The sequence below is a fragment of the Pygocentrus nattereri genome, chromosome 20 (genome assembly GCF_015220715.1).
Source record: "Pygocentrus nattereri isolate fPygNat1 chromosome 20, fPygNat1.pri, whole genome shotgun sequence".
Taxonomy (NCBI): domain Eukaryota; kingdom Metazoa; phylum Chordata; class Actinopteri; order Characiformes; family Serrasalmidae; genus Pygocentrus; species Pygocentrus nattereri.
The window spans coordinates 7,968,373-7,982,413 of record NC_051230.1 but is presented as its reverse complement, the minus strand read 5'-3'; the positions used below and the strand labels follow the sequence as shown (position 1 = coordinate 7,982,413).

The 14,041-nt window shown below is 39.9% G+C and overlaps 1 protein-coding gene across 1 annotated transcript in view; it reads left to right on the top strand.

Moving 5' to 3' along the window:
• The window catches only part of LOC108443917 (calcium-binding protein 7), a 59,295-nt gene that overhangs the window by 22,057 nt on the left and 23,197 nt on the right, over positions 1-14,041 (top strand). The window lies entirely within an intron of this gene.

Genomic DNA, 14,041 nt, shown 5'->3' with positions numbered 1-14,041 from the left:
CATTATGACTTGATGTCATGTCATGTGTAACTGCACACAACAATGCAAAAGAACATCTCTCCCCCAAGGGGATGAATCTGATGCTTGGGAGTGTGTTGAAAGAGCATTTTAAACAAGATTCAAAACCCAGTGAAACGTTGTGTGATGTGAGTGAATGGTCCGCTGTTGTCTTCTTATCTTCGTTACAATGCTAATGTTGCCTTTTTGAGCCATGTGATTTTAATACATGCATATGGTCTGAAAAGCTCCCACTAAATCTGACTTTAAATGACTCCCAGCAGCACACACAGCATAATTTAGTTTGTTTTTCCCCCTGAAACAGCAATGCTACTGCTTTCAGTTTGAACAAAAATATTACATAGTGAAGCTTTAAATAAATAAAAAAAATGTAAAAAATATTAAAAATTGTGTTTTACATAAACCACTTAAAATAAAACTGCACTGCAGCTCACATGAAATAATAACACGATAGTGATTCAAGGGATGAAAGCATCCCTTCTGGTGTCATATATTACAGATATTAAGTTGGATCAAATAAAGATTGATTTTAGTTATCATTTTTATTGCAAAATTGCTCTGGGCTTGGAGTCCCACAGCATTGTAGCAGTCATATCAGCATCACTGATGTTCAAGGTCAATGCTGTACTCTCTATTAGGTATTCTGGGCCTGCTTTCTCCTGCAGCCCCTTCTGTATCTCCATTGATGCATTTAATATCGACATACATTAGAATAACAGCTTTTCCGGCTTACATTTACCTTCCTGGTTGGCTTTGTGTAGATGTAACATTGGGCCAAGGAAAATAAACTCAGGTTAAAGTTTAATGCTAACTGAATGTCCCATGAAACTACAAATAATCTAAAAAATAAATGTAAATTTTTCATTATTTTTCCATTCCCTCATGCTCACAGGGTAACAGCTTTCTGTTTATAAGAGTGATTGAGGGTAAAACTTTGAAAAACAAAAAACACGATGTGCTTCATAACAGTTGTTCCACAGCTCGGCTCGTTCTCTCTCACCAGAGGAAAACAATCTTTCTTAGGACTGTCTTAGAGAAATAAAGCAGATCTCAATACTATATTAAAGAAGGAGCACTGACTTCTGATTTGTTTCTCCTAGACCCCCTTAGGAGAAAAGAGAACATTAACATCAGCATTTCACTGACATTCTGGTGATGAATGAGAAAAACATCAGTTGTTCTTTTGCACTGACAGATGAGATTTTACACTTTTCTTATGGAGATGGTTATGATTATGACCAGGGTGAGACGAGTCAGACACTAAAGAGTTAAAAAATCGGAGTAATGGAATCTATCTGTGCATATAAGATAAGATAAGATAAGATAAGATAAGATAAGATAAGACAAGACAATCCTTTATTAGTCCCACAGCAGGGAAATCCACAGTATTACAGCAGCAGCAGAGTAACAGGAGTAAGGCACTCAGTAATAGAAATGGGAAACAGTATAAACTTTATCAACATTATAAATAATATATATATATATATATATATATATATATATATATATATATATACACATACATATTTTCTAAGCCCTCCCTTAGGGTCACGGGGGGGTTCTGGAGCCTATATATATATATATATATATATAGAGAGAGAGAGAGAGAGAGAGAGAGAGAGTCCATCCATCACTCAAAATGACCATTAAATGAAAGTTGTTCAAAACAAATCATTAAAAAATATTCAGAAAAATAAAACATAACATCATTGAATGTGTTGAGCAGAAGAAGCACAAAATGCTATCAACTTCTAAAACTTTGGAATTTTGGAGGTGTGGAAAAATATCCCTGCAGAAGTAAATCTCCCATAAAACCAGAAGCTATTATAAAGGCAAATGTGGTACACACTAAATATCCTAAACATTTCACCCAATCCCATTTCACCCCTTGCCCCATATTACTTAGCCCTTAGCCCTCTGTTTTGCATGTTCACATCTAGTGTTAGGGCGTCCCAATTCTTCTTGAGATGGAGATTTAGGGCGAAGTGTTAGGGCTACATAATCCTCCAGACAGAGGTTTTTTCAGAGGCGTGCTCCAAACAGACTGTTATGACAAAAAAAAGAAAAACTAGCAAGCGACCAAAGAAACTCACAAATGTATTTTGTCCATTAAAAAATTATGATAACCACTTTAGTATCTTAGTTTAATGATTAGTCTCAATGTTTTATGGTTGTTTTCTTTATAACAAGCATAAAAGTATGCTAATATCTCAGTAGCAATTTTCCCAATCCACCTTAAATAGTCCAGCGGTTCTGATGCCTGAAGCACCAGAATGTAACTGCTGCACCATTTAAGGCGGAACAGGAAAAATCGGAATAAGAATATCTGACTTCAGCTTCATGTCACCAATGAATTAGCGGTGAGCAATAATAAATAATTATCTTATACAACCTATTTGAAAGCATGAGCGCTAAATGTAACCAAAGCCCAGCAGTGAGGAGCCGAACTTTCCCTCCTCTCCTATCACTGAAGTCGGGCCAGGTCGCCTACAGAGCTCCGCTAATAGCCTGTTAATGAAGCAATGGTTTGTTTTTTTTTTTATTCAAAGCTTGTCTCATTTCGTAGGGCAAGATTTCAACAACTACCCTGCATTCCAAGGGGTTAGGGTGACACGCGGAAACAAGGAGTGGGGGTAAAAGAAGAAGTGGGATTGGGCCTTGATATATTTAAGTGTTGAGGCTTCTGTACAATATTTTGTTACATATTAGGTGTATGCTTTTTAATAGAGGTTTTGTCTAGAAATGAAAAAAACAGGATGGTCTCTGATTTTTACACAGTACTGATGGGTTGGTTGGTTGGTTGATTGATTGATTGACTGATTGGTTGATTGATTGATTGATTGATTGATCCATGAGAAGATCTTTGTGAAAGTGAAGACTGGACTTACTTTATATCAAACATATCCAAACTGTTTGGGATTCAAAGTGCAGTGTGGTGGCCCACAGGCAAAAATACAGTAAACAGAAAAGTTTTCAGGATGTAGAGTATTTTATAATATTATACTTCATTTTGTTACTTAAATACTTCAATACAGAAATAAATACAGAAATGAATATACAGTGTAGAATATTTTTTCTCTCCCATACATATACTTTACAGAGCATGGAATGAATAATAAATAAAAAGTAATGCACACTCGAACCCTCAGAAGCTAAAAAAGATTACAAACTGTAAGAGACACACCATAATAAATTGGTGCTTGAACTTCCTTCAAATATTCTACACAATTAAACAGAGTCAGCTAATTATCGGTGTGTGGTAATCTTAGCACCTCCAAAATGGTAGCACTGTGGCAGTGGAGATGACCGATATGAGCAGTTTGGTGTATTAGAGGAGTGAATACATACCTTCAGTGAGTCTGTTGCAAAGAAAAACGGTCTACTTTGACCATACCTCATAAAACCATGTGTGAATTTGGCCTCCTTAGTGGCTGTGAGAGAATCTCCCTGAAACAGCAGTCTAACACTGTGCTTAATACCCATTTGAATACTCCAGAGTCTTGTTAAAATAAATTTACAGCCATATTCACAACTGCTGGGCACGCCAGTAGACCCTTCCAGCGCACAAGATGGATTAAGCCTGCCACAGATGTTTAAAAATAGTGTGGAGAACACACACACGCACACGCAATGGGTTAAGGGTGTTTTTGAAAGCATTGATTTTTAAGCGCATTACATAAAGAGCTAGTGAGTGAGTGGATTCGCTGTGCTGGAGATATGGAGATACTCTGTGTTAGATATCGAGCATTGCTGTGTTGCTTAGTCAAAAAATGCAACTCTCACCATTGCTTTCAATGAGAACGTGTAGACAAACAACAGACACCATTGAATGGCAATGCATAAATTATGTGCACCACTTTCTGTTGACAAACTTCACCAGAGTTGAACTTTTGAGGGAATGTAGTCTGACGTATACATTAATGGAAACCCTAGAGTTAGTATGAATGAAATACATAGCTACATTTTACCTTAACCATTGAATGGAGTATCTTGCCAGCACTCCAGTCAGAGAATTTGGTTTTTTGAAGTAAATCTGCAGCCAGAGGAGTTACAGAGTATATATATATATATATCCTATACCAGACCATGTAAAATGTATTAACATGTAGAATTGCTGCTTTCTGTTCATCACTGTATAAGAAGAGGATGAGGCATGAGCTGTATGAGGACTGTGTAAGAGACAAATAAGTGAATTAGGCCTGTATAAGTGGTGGATGAGGCCTGTATAGGAAGTGGATTAAGCCTATATAAGAGGTGAATGAGGCCTGTATAAGAAGTGGATGAGGTCTGTATAAGTGGATAAGGCCTGTATACGAGGTAAATGAGACCTGTATAAGAAGTGAATGAGACCTGTATAAGAAGTGGATGAGGCCTTTATAAGAGGTAAATGAGGCCTGTATAAGAAGTGGATGAGGCCTGTATAAGAAGTGGATGAGGTCTGTATAAGAAGATCATCTGCCTCCATCTTGCCCTATCCATTGCCTCCTCTACTTTCACACCAACCATCTCCATGTCCACCTTCACTACATCCATAAACCTTCTCTGAGGTCTACCTCTTCTCCTTCTACCTGGCAGCTCCATCTCCAACATTCTTTGCCCAATATATCCACTATTCCTCCTCAACACATGTCCAAACCATCTCAACCTGGCCTCTCTAGCTTTATCTCCAAACTGCTCCACCTTCACTGTTCCTCTGATCTGCTCTTTTCTAATCTTGTCCATCCTTGTCACTCCCAATGAAAATCTCAGCATCTTCATCTCCGCCACCTCCAGCTCAGCCTCCTGTCTTTTAGACAGAGCCACAGTCTCCAAACCATACATCATATCAGGACGCACTACTGTCTTGTAAACCTTCCCTTTCACTCTCGCTGCTATCCTTCTGTCACACATCAGCCCTGACACCCGTCTCCACCCACTCCATCCTGCCTGCACCCTCTTCCTCACCTCTTTTTAACACTGTCCATTGCTCTGGATGGTTGACCCAAGATATTTGAAGTCATCCACCTTTACGACCTCTACTCCTTGCATCTTCATCTTTCCACCTGCCTCCCTCTCATTCACACACATGTACTCCGTCTTATCTCTACTGACCTTCATTCCTCTCCTCTCCAGTGCAAACCTCCACCTCTCCAGATTCTCTTCCACCTGCTCTCTACTCTCACCACAGATTACAATGTCTGCAAACATCATGGTCCATGGAGCCTCCTGCCTGACCTCATCTGTCAACCTGTACATCACCATTGCAAACAAGAAGGGGCTCAAAGCTGATCCCTGATGTAACCCTACCTTCACCTTGAAACCATTTGTCACTCCAACTGCACACTTCACCACTGTCTCACTATCCTCATACATGTCCTGCACCACCCTAACATACTTTTCAGCTACACTTGACTTCCTCATACAGTACCACAGTTCCTCTCTTGGCACCCTATCATATGCCTTCTCTAGATCCACAAAGACACAATGTAGCTCCTTCTGACCTTCTCTGTACTTCTCTACCAACTCTCTCAACGCAAAAATTGCATCTGTGGTGCTCTTTCTGGGCATGAAACCAAACTGCTGCTCACTGATCTGAACCTCTCGCCTTAGCCTTGCTTCAACAACTCTTTCCCATACCTTCATGGTGTGGCTCAATAACTTTATACCTCTGTAGTTACTGCAACTCTGCACATCACCCATGTTCTTAAAAATGGGGACCAGTACACTACTTCTCCAGTCATCAGGCATCCTCTCACTCTCCAGGATTTTGTTAAACAACCTGGTTAAAAAGTCCACTGCCTTCTCTCCTAAACATCTCCATACCTCCACAGGTATGTCATCTGGACCAACTGCCTTTCCATTCTTCATCCTTTTTAAAGCTGCCCTCGCTTCCACCTTACTAATCCTCTGCACTTCCTGATCCACTATCTCTCCCCCCATTGTCCTCCTCTCTCTCTCGTTTTCCTCATTCATTAGTTCTTCAAAGTACTCCTTCCATCTACTCAACACTCTCTGTTCACTCACTAGTACATTTCCCTCTCTATCCTTTATCAGCCTAACCTGCTGTACATCCTTTCCAGCTCTATCTCTCTGTTTAGCCAAACGATACAAGTCCTTTACTCCTTCTTTACTGTCCAGCCTCTCATACAGCTCATCATAGGCCTGAGCCTTTGCCTTTGCCACCATTGTTTTTGCTATGCGACTAGCCTCATAGTACTCCTGCCTACTTCCTTCATCTCTCTGGTTATCCCACTTTTTCTTAGCTGCCTTCTTCTTCTGAATACTCTCCTGGACTTCCTCATTCCACCACCAACTTTCCTTGTCTTCTTTCCTCTGACCAGACGAAACACCCAACACATTCTTGCCAGTTTCTCTCAACAACTTAGCTGTAGTTTCCCAGTCCTCAGGTAGCTCCTCACTGCCCCCAAGGGCCTGTTGCAATTTTTCCCTGAACTGCCTGCAACCATCCTCCTCCTTCAGCTTCCACCATCTAATCTTTGGCTCTGTCTTCACTCTCTTCCTCTTCTTTGTTTCTAATCTCAGTCTACAGACAACCACCCTATGCTGCCTTGCTACACTTTCACCTGGCACCACTTTACAATCTCCAATCTCCTTTAGGTGACATCTTCTGCTAAGGATATAATCCACCTGTGTGCACCTCCTTCTACTCTTGTATGTCACCCTGTGTTCTTCCCTTTGTAGAAGAGGTAAATGAGGCCTGTAATAAGAAGTGATGAGGCCCATTTAAGTGGATGAGGCCTGTAAGAAGTGGATGAGGTCTGTATAAGAAGTGAATGAGGCCTGTATAAGAGGTAGATGAGGTCTGTATAAGAAGTGGATGAGGCCTGTATAAGAGGTAGATGAGGTCTGTATAAGAAGTGGATGAGGCCTGTATAAGAGGTGGATGAGGCCTGTATAAGAAGTGAATGAGGCTTGTATAAGAAGTGATTGAGGCCTGTATAAGAAGTGGATGAGGCCTGTATAAGAGGTGGATGAGGCCTGTATAAGAAGTGGATGGGGCCTGTATAAGAAGTGAATGAGGCCTGTATAAGAAGTGAATGAGGCCTGTATAAGAAGTGAATGAGGCCTGTATAAAAGGTGAATGAGGCCTGTATAAGAAGTGGATGAGGCCTGTATAAGAAGTGGATGGGGCCTGTATAAGAAGTGAATGAGGCCTGTATAAGAAGTGAATGAGGCCTGTATAAGAGGTGAATGAGGCCTGTATAAGAAGTGGATGAGGCCTGTATAAGAGGTAAATGAGGCCTGTATAAGAAGTGGATGAGGCCTGTATAAGAAGTGGATGAGGTCTGTATAAGAAGAGGATGAGGCCTGTATAAGAGGTGAATGAGTCCTGTATAAGAAGTGGATGAGGTCTGTATAAGAAGTGGATGAGGCCTGTATAAGAGGTGAATGAGTCCTGTATAAGAAGTGAATGAGGCCTGTATAAGAGATGAATGAGTCCTGTATAAGAAGTGGATGAGGCCTGTATAAGAAGTGGATGAGGCCTGTATAAGAGGTGAATGAGGCCTGTATAAGAAGTGGATGAGGCTTGTATAAGAAGTGGATGAGACCTGTATAAGAAGTGGATGAGGCCTGTATAAGAGGTGAATGAGGCCTGTATAAGAAGTGGATGAGGCCTGTATAAGAAGTGGATGAGGCCTGTATAAGAGGTGAATGAGGCCTGTATAAGAAGTGGATGAGGCTTGTATAAGAAGTGGATGAGACCTGTATAAGAAGTGGATGAGGTCTGTATAAGAGGTGAATGAGGCCTGTATAAGAAGTGGATGAGGCCTGTATAAGAAGTGGATGAGGTCTGTATAAGAAGTGGATGAGGCCTGTATAAGAAGTGGATGAGGCCTGTATAAGAAGTGGATGAGGCCTATATAAGAGGTGAATGAGGCCTGTATCAGAAATGATGAGGGCTGTATAAGAAGTGGATGAGGCCTTTGCACAGCGCACATGTCATGTTGTATCACTTCATGCAGCATCCACTAAACCATTGATTTTAATGGAGGTATGCACAGTGGCACAGACACAGTACGTCAATGCCCACCACTGCTCCATGACCCTGAGCACTGCTCAATTTCTCAGCGTGCCACAGCATGCCACATAGCATTTTGCAATTACAACATTACTAAATTAGAGCTATATTGCTACCACAGAAAGCTACAGTAGATCACATATGGCTTGAAATTTACACAGAGGCAGTCAGTCATTCAGATAAACAGACAGACGCTAAAGGCAAGTTACCTCAGGTAATGTTACTATCCTGGCCTTTTTCACCTTTCAGCTCAGAAACAGCCAGACCACAAAGTTGGAAGATACAGCCTTACTCAAATTGGTCGAATTGGACATGAACACATCCCAGTTCAGCTGGCTACACATGGACGTTATGAGTGTCAGTCCCTAATATTTTCCGAAATGTTGATTAGGTCAAAATAAGACAGATTCAGGTTTGATTCTATGGAGGTTGAACAGTTGTATTTAAATATCTGCGTTGTTGCCACTGTTCTTTCTTTCTACACAGCCAGGAATGTTTGAAAAGTGTATATAATTTCATGTATTAAATTAATCGTTTTGGAGTTCAAATTTACACAACATTCTTCTCCAGATGCACTTGATCAGCTAAGGACATTGTGTCCAAATTTTGTTTCTTTGATTTAGCACTGACTAGGCTAGGCTTAACATGGTATATTGAGTTAGTATGAATCAAATACATAGCACTGGAGCTACAAGGCTAACAAACATCAATAGTCCCCCAAAATAGTTTCTGTAAACACATCTCCAAAATTTCTCTCAACCAGCTCAAACCACTTCCAAGTTTTGGTAACACTTAACTATAGGATAGTGTTCATAAAGTTACAAGACACATACATACGCCCTTCATGGCAACTTACATAAAACTACATAAACATTTATAAACATTATTCCAATAGATATATACATAATGTGCACCCATGCCAACTTTGATGCCAAGTTGACATAACATGCATGCCAGGGGACTTTTTTTCTGACATTAATTTGTGTCTTTCTTGAGTGAACTGACAACAGGCTTTGTAGCTCAGTACATTTCACTGACATAGCACTGATAACATCAAGCTGGCTGACCCAAAGTGAGCACTTTCTGTGGCTCTTAGATGAAAAAAGTTTCATTTACCATTTATACGTTTTTGTAAAACCAGTTTTTTCACCTGACACAGTCAACTTGACCGCAAAGTTAACAAAAGCAGCTTTTATGACAGTCGATGCCCTTCAGGATAAGCCTATTTATACAACACTTAGCCACACAAACTGTTGAGAGGTGTTCTTACTGTGCTGATATATTGTCATAACATCACAGGTTTTTCACAAACACTGTATCATGTATCACTCCGCTAAGACGCCGTTGCTTAGCAACGACTTTGACAGCTGTAGGAGACGCTCAAGCCATTTGAATGTTTTTACTTTTTACTCTGCCACAAAAAAAAGGACACTTTTAAGATCACATTTGACCGACAGCTGATTTGGTCCGACTCTGAAGATGAAACTACACTAAATTCCCAAACTGTCACCACTGAGCAGCTTTTCAGTCGGCAGCTGAGACAGAAGAACAGCTAAACAACCTGGAATCAGCCAGAAATGATCCCAATACCATTCGCCAAACATGTCGTCTGATCTTCAGAGTCTGACCAAATCAGACTGAGCCATAAAACTGCCATAAAAACAGAAAAGCTGCTCAGTGGTAATGACGGTTTGGGAATTTAGTGTAAGGAGCTGGAGAACGAGCTGCCGGCTGTGCAGCGAGTCAGCAGAGCTCATTGCCTTGACGTAGCAATGAAGCACTTGTTCAGGAACTATAATTTGGCAGAAGGAACTGCTGACATTAAAACATATTAAATGCCATGTTCACAGCCCAATTTATTAATTTCTTACTTTATTTATTTAACTGTTGTATAAAAGCAATAGAACACTCGAGGTTGTGTGTTATCACGCATAACATCACACCTTTGGCTCATGCCTGCAACCATAATCACAGCTATGATGTTATTTCATGATAACACACCCCCTCTCATATTCTAATGCTTAAATAAATGTTTATGTAGGTTTAAGTCATTTGTTGAGTTTGTGTAGATGTCAGCCTTATGAACACTGCCTTATAATAAAGTGTAACCTTATAATAAACATATATCTTTGGTTATTTCTCAGTAGAAAGAACAGAAAACATGAAAGCAGTCTGTAGTGTCTTGATGCCTGTGTGATGTGCATGTATAAGTGGAGCTGGAATTCAAAAACCTGTTGTCCAAAATGTTTTCTCCCCTGCATTCAGCTAGACCGTGACGTTTTGTTCAGTTTTGTAGTTCACAGTAAGTCATACTGTACCATAAAACCTCATCCACACGTGTGATCCACCTTACTGAAGACCTCTATGAGGTCTGATGAGGTTGAGAGACGTTTTGGGGTTGTATTTCCAAAAAAACAAATTGGTTTCTTGATTTCTTCCAGCAATATTACTCTCATCGTTCCAGTTTTCAATTAAAGATGCAAAAGCTGGACTCCAAACATGACTTGGCTGATCAACTATAAGTGGAGCAACTGTAAGTGGGAGAACTGTGTATATTGGAATTTTTTTGGTCAAACCATTCCACTAAACCATAGACACTGTTTGTACACCTGATTTTTATTGGTTATATGTGTCACATTGGCTAGACTCATTTGTAAAAAGTTTAACTTTTCTGATGCACCACATTCCTCAGATTTGGTGTGCCGGTCCCGTCAGGCACCGTGCACCTACTTATGCCAGACGCAACACCTCCCTGTAAAAGATGACTGGGATCCTTTGCTGTGCAGTGCAGGATAGCCAATATTAATGCAGCGTTAGATCAGGCCTATTAGAGCTGCAGCGGATAGCCAGAGTCATTAGTAATGACCGAGAGTGTGAATAATGATCCTTTTCACAGTGAGGAAATATGATGTGTGCGTTTGCACTGGTGTAGTTATACAGTGTTTAACTCACTTGATGAGGCATTTCCTTTTTTTCTCCTCTAAAGGTTTCAATCAATATTGTCAATTAAAAAAGCGAAATAGAAACGACCTCCATTCAGGTTTTAATCTACTTTAACACTGAGTAAAACAAACAAAATTAACCCCTTATAATCCCAGGCTTATTATTCAGTAACTACAGGGACTTCATTGCAAACAAGTTGAGCTATTCGTAGGTTGCAGAAGTGTGTAATAAATCTTTGGGCCCATCTTTGGACCCTCTTGCTGTTCCCTGACCTTTACTAAATTAATACATGTTTTAGCCTGACATTCTTATGAGATCAGTATCACAAAGCACAAAGACGTTTTACCTCATGAGTCCATTCGTGGTCATTTGAACATTTCACTGCATATTTCGTCTCAATGAGCAGCTATTTTTCCTCTGTCCCAGCAGTTATTCAGTAGTCTACTTACCCCATCTGAGAATTTCTGCCATGAAAAGCTATAGATGCTATTTTTCCAATAAGGAGCCATATGCAAAAGTTTTAACACTCCTGGCCAATTAACATTTTTTGGTTTTGTTTTGATTTTCTAAGTGAAAAATAAGTTAACATACTCTACAAACCTCACTTCAAAGTTTCTTGATAGAGATATACCATATAAAATGTGCCATTACTTTTACACAGGACACATTTTGTGTTTTTTTTTCCCCTATATGTTAAAATGTGCATTAAAATGTCCAAAAGTGTATTATCTGTATTCACACTGGAGTTATAATTTGAGCAGCAAATCAGAAAAGAGCTCATTTACATACTTACATACACTCATGAAACATTTTATTAGGAACACCTCCTTGCATCTATGCTCACTGTCCATTTTATCAACTCCTCTTACCATATAGGAGCACATTGTACTTACAGACTGTAGTCTGTCTGTTTCTCTGATACTTTGTTAGCCCCCTTTTACCCTGTTCTTCAGTGGTCAGGACCACCAGAGGACCACATGTACTATTTGGGTGGTGGATCATTCTCAGCACTGCAGTAACACTGATGTGTTGGTGATGCGTTAGTGTGTGTTGCACTGGTGCGTGTGCACCAGACACAGCAGTGCTGCTGGAGTTGTTAAACACTGTGTCCACTCAATGTCCACTCTGTTAGACACTTTTACATTGTTGTTCAACCTTGATGTCAGAGATAATAGCTCATGTGTTGCTGTACGGTTTGTATTGGTCATCCTCTAGTCCTTCGTCAGTGGTCACAGGACGCTGTTGGCTGGATATTTTTGGTTGGTGGACTCTTCTCAGTGCAGCAGCGATGCTGAGGTGTTTAAAACCTCCAGCAGCACTGCTGTGTCTGATCCACTCAGACCAGCACAACACACACTAACTCACCACCACCATGTCAGTGTTACTGCAGTGCTGAGAATGATCCACCACCCAAATAATACCTGCTCTGTGGTGGTCCTGTGGGGGTCCCATTGAAGAACAGGGTTAAAGGGGGCTAACAAAGCATGCAGAGAAACAGAAACAGTTTATACATTGATTGTGTGTGTGTGTGTGTGTGTGTGTGTGTGTGTCTGTGTGTAGGGTCAAAATTACAAACCTCTTTAAACTCTGCACACACTCTTTCCAGCCTGGTCACTTTCATGTGTGTATCTCTGTAGGATCTGCCAAGCACAGTGTGGCTTTGAAGTGTGTGTGCACCTTCCCACATCAAACACAGTGTCAGTGTGTATCCAAGGCAGCTGAGCCAGGGGGGCTGGTGGGCACACAGGCAACAGGAGGCTTTTCCAAAACCCTCAGGACTTTTAAAGGAGACTAAATTGAGCAAAGGCCAACACCATCAATACAGACACCAAACAAACAGCAGAGAAGTCAGCAGTATGTTCAGAGGAGATTGTGGAAGTGGAGCTTAATACGTGTCTCGTGGGCACAGCTCAGGAACGGGAAACTGAGCTCTGTATGCAGCTGGAGCAGCCGACTCACCATGAAGTCATCGCCTTCAGTTTAGCAGCACAGATTTCAAACACTTGTAATACAGTAATGTGACTCTTACACTTACGTGAAATACCACCAACATGTATAAGCCATTAAGTAGAGTTATATAACAGTATAATAATAGAATTATCATTTGAACTGTCTAATAATAGTCTGTAGTATAAATGAATAAATGGGAGGGTGGATGAATGAAGGAATAGATGAATGCATTAAAGACTAGATGGATAGAATGAATAGTTGGATGAATGAGTAACTAGTTCATGAAAGAAAGAAAAAGAAAGAATGACAGACAAAGAAAGACAGACAAAGGAGTAGTAGAATCAATGAATAGGTGAGTGATTTATTTAATTGTTTAATTAAATAATGACTGGATGGGTGGATAAGTGAGTGAATGAATGAATGAATGAATGCATGATGCATGGATAGATGGATGGATCAGTGGAAAAGTAGATGGATTAAAGGACAGGTGAATAAATGAATAAATGAACAAGTACACATACGGATGAACAGATGGGTAGATGAACAAATTAATTAATATACATATGGATGAATGAATGGGTAGATTAATGATTTAATAGAAGAATGAATGAATGAATGAATGAATACATATATGGATGAACAGATGGATAAATTAATGAATGAATGGATGGATGGATGGATGAATGAATATACATGTGGGTGAATGAATGAGTAGAAGAAGTACACATAATGATGAATGAGTGAATGAATACACAGATGAATGAATAAATGAATAAATGAATGAATGAAGAATGAATGAATGAACGAACGAACGAACAAATGAATGGGTGGATGAGTGAATGAATGAATGAATGAATGAATGAATGTATTTATGAATGAATGATCCAGGGTAGACGGACCACTGGAAATATTAATTAAAGGGCTGGTGAATGAGTGAATGAATGGATGAATGAATGAATGAATGAATGAATGTCAGTATAAAAACTGTATCCTATGCACTGTATGTTCAAATGTCTTCCCAGTGACCTCCTCTGACTGATATCTGATGTTTAGGATGTATTTAATACTGAAATATTGACTGATATGTTTGATGCTGTGTGAGAGAAACAG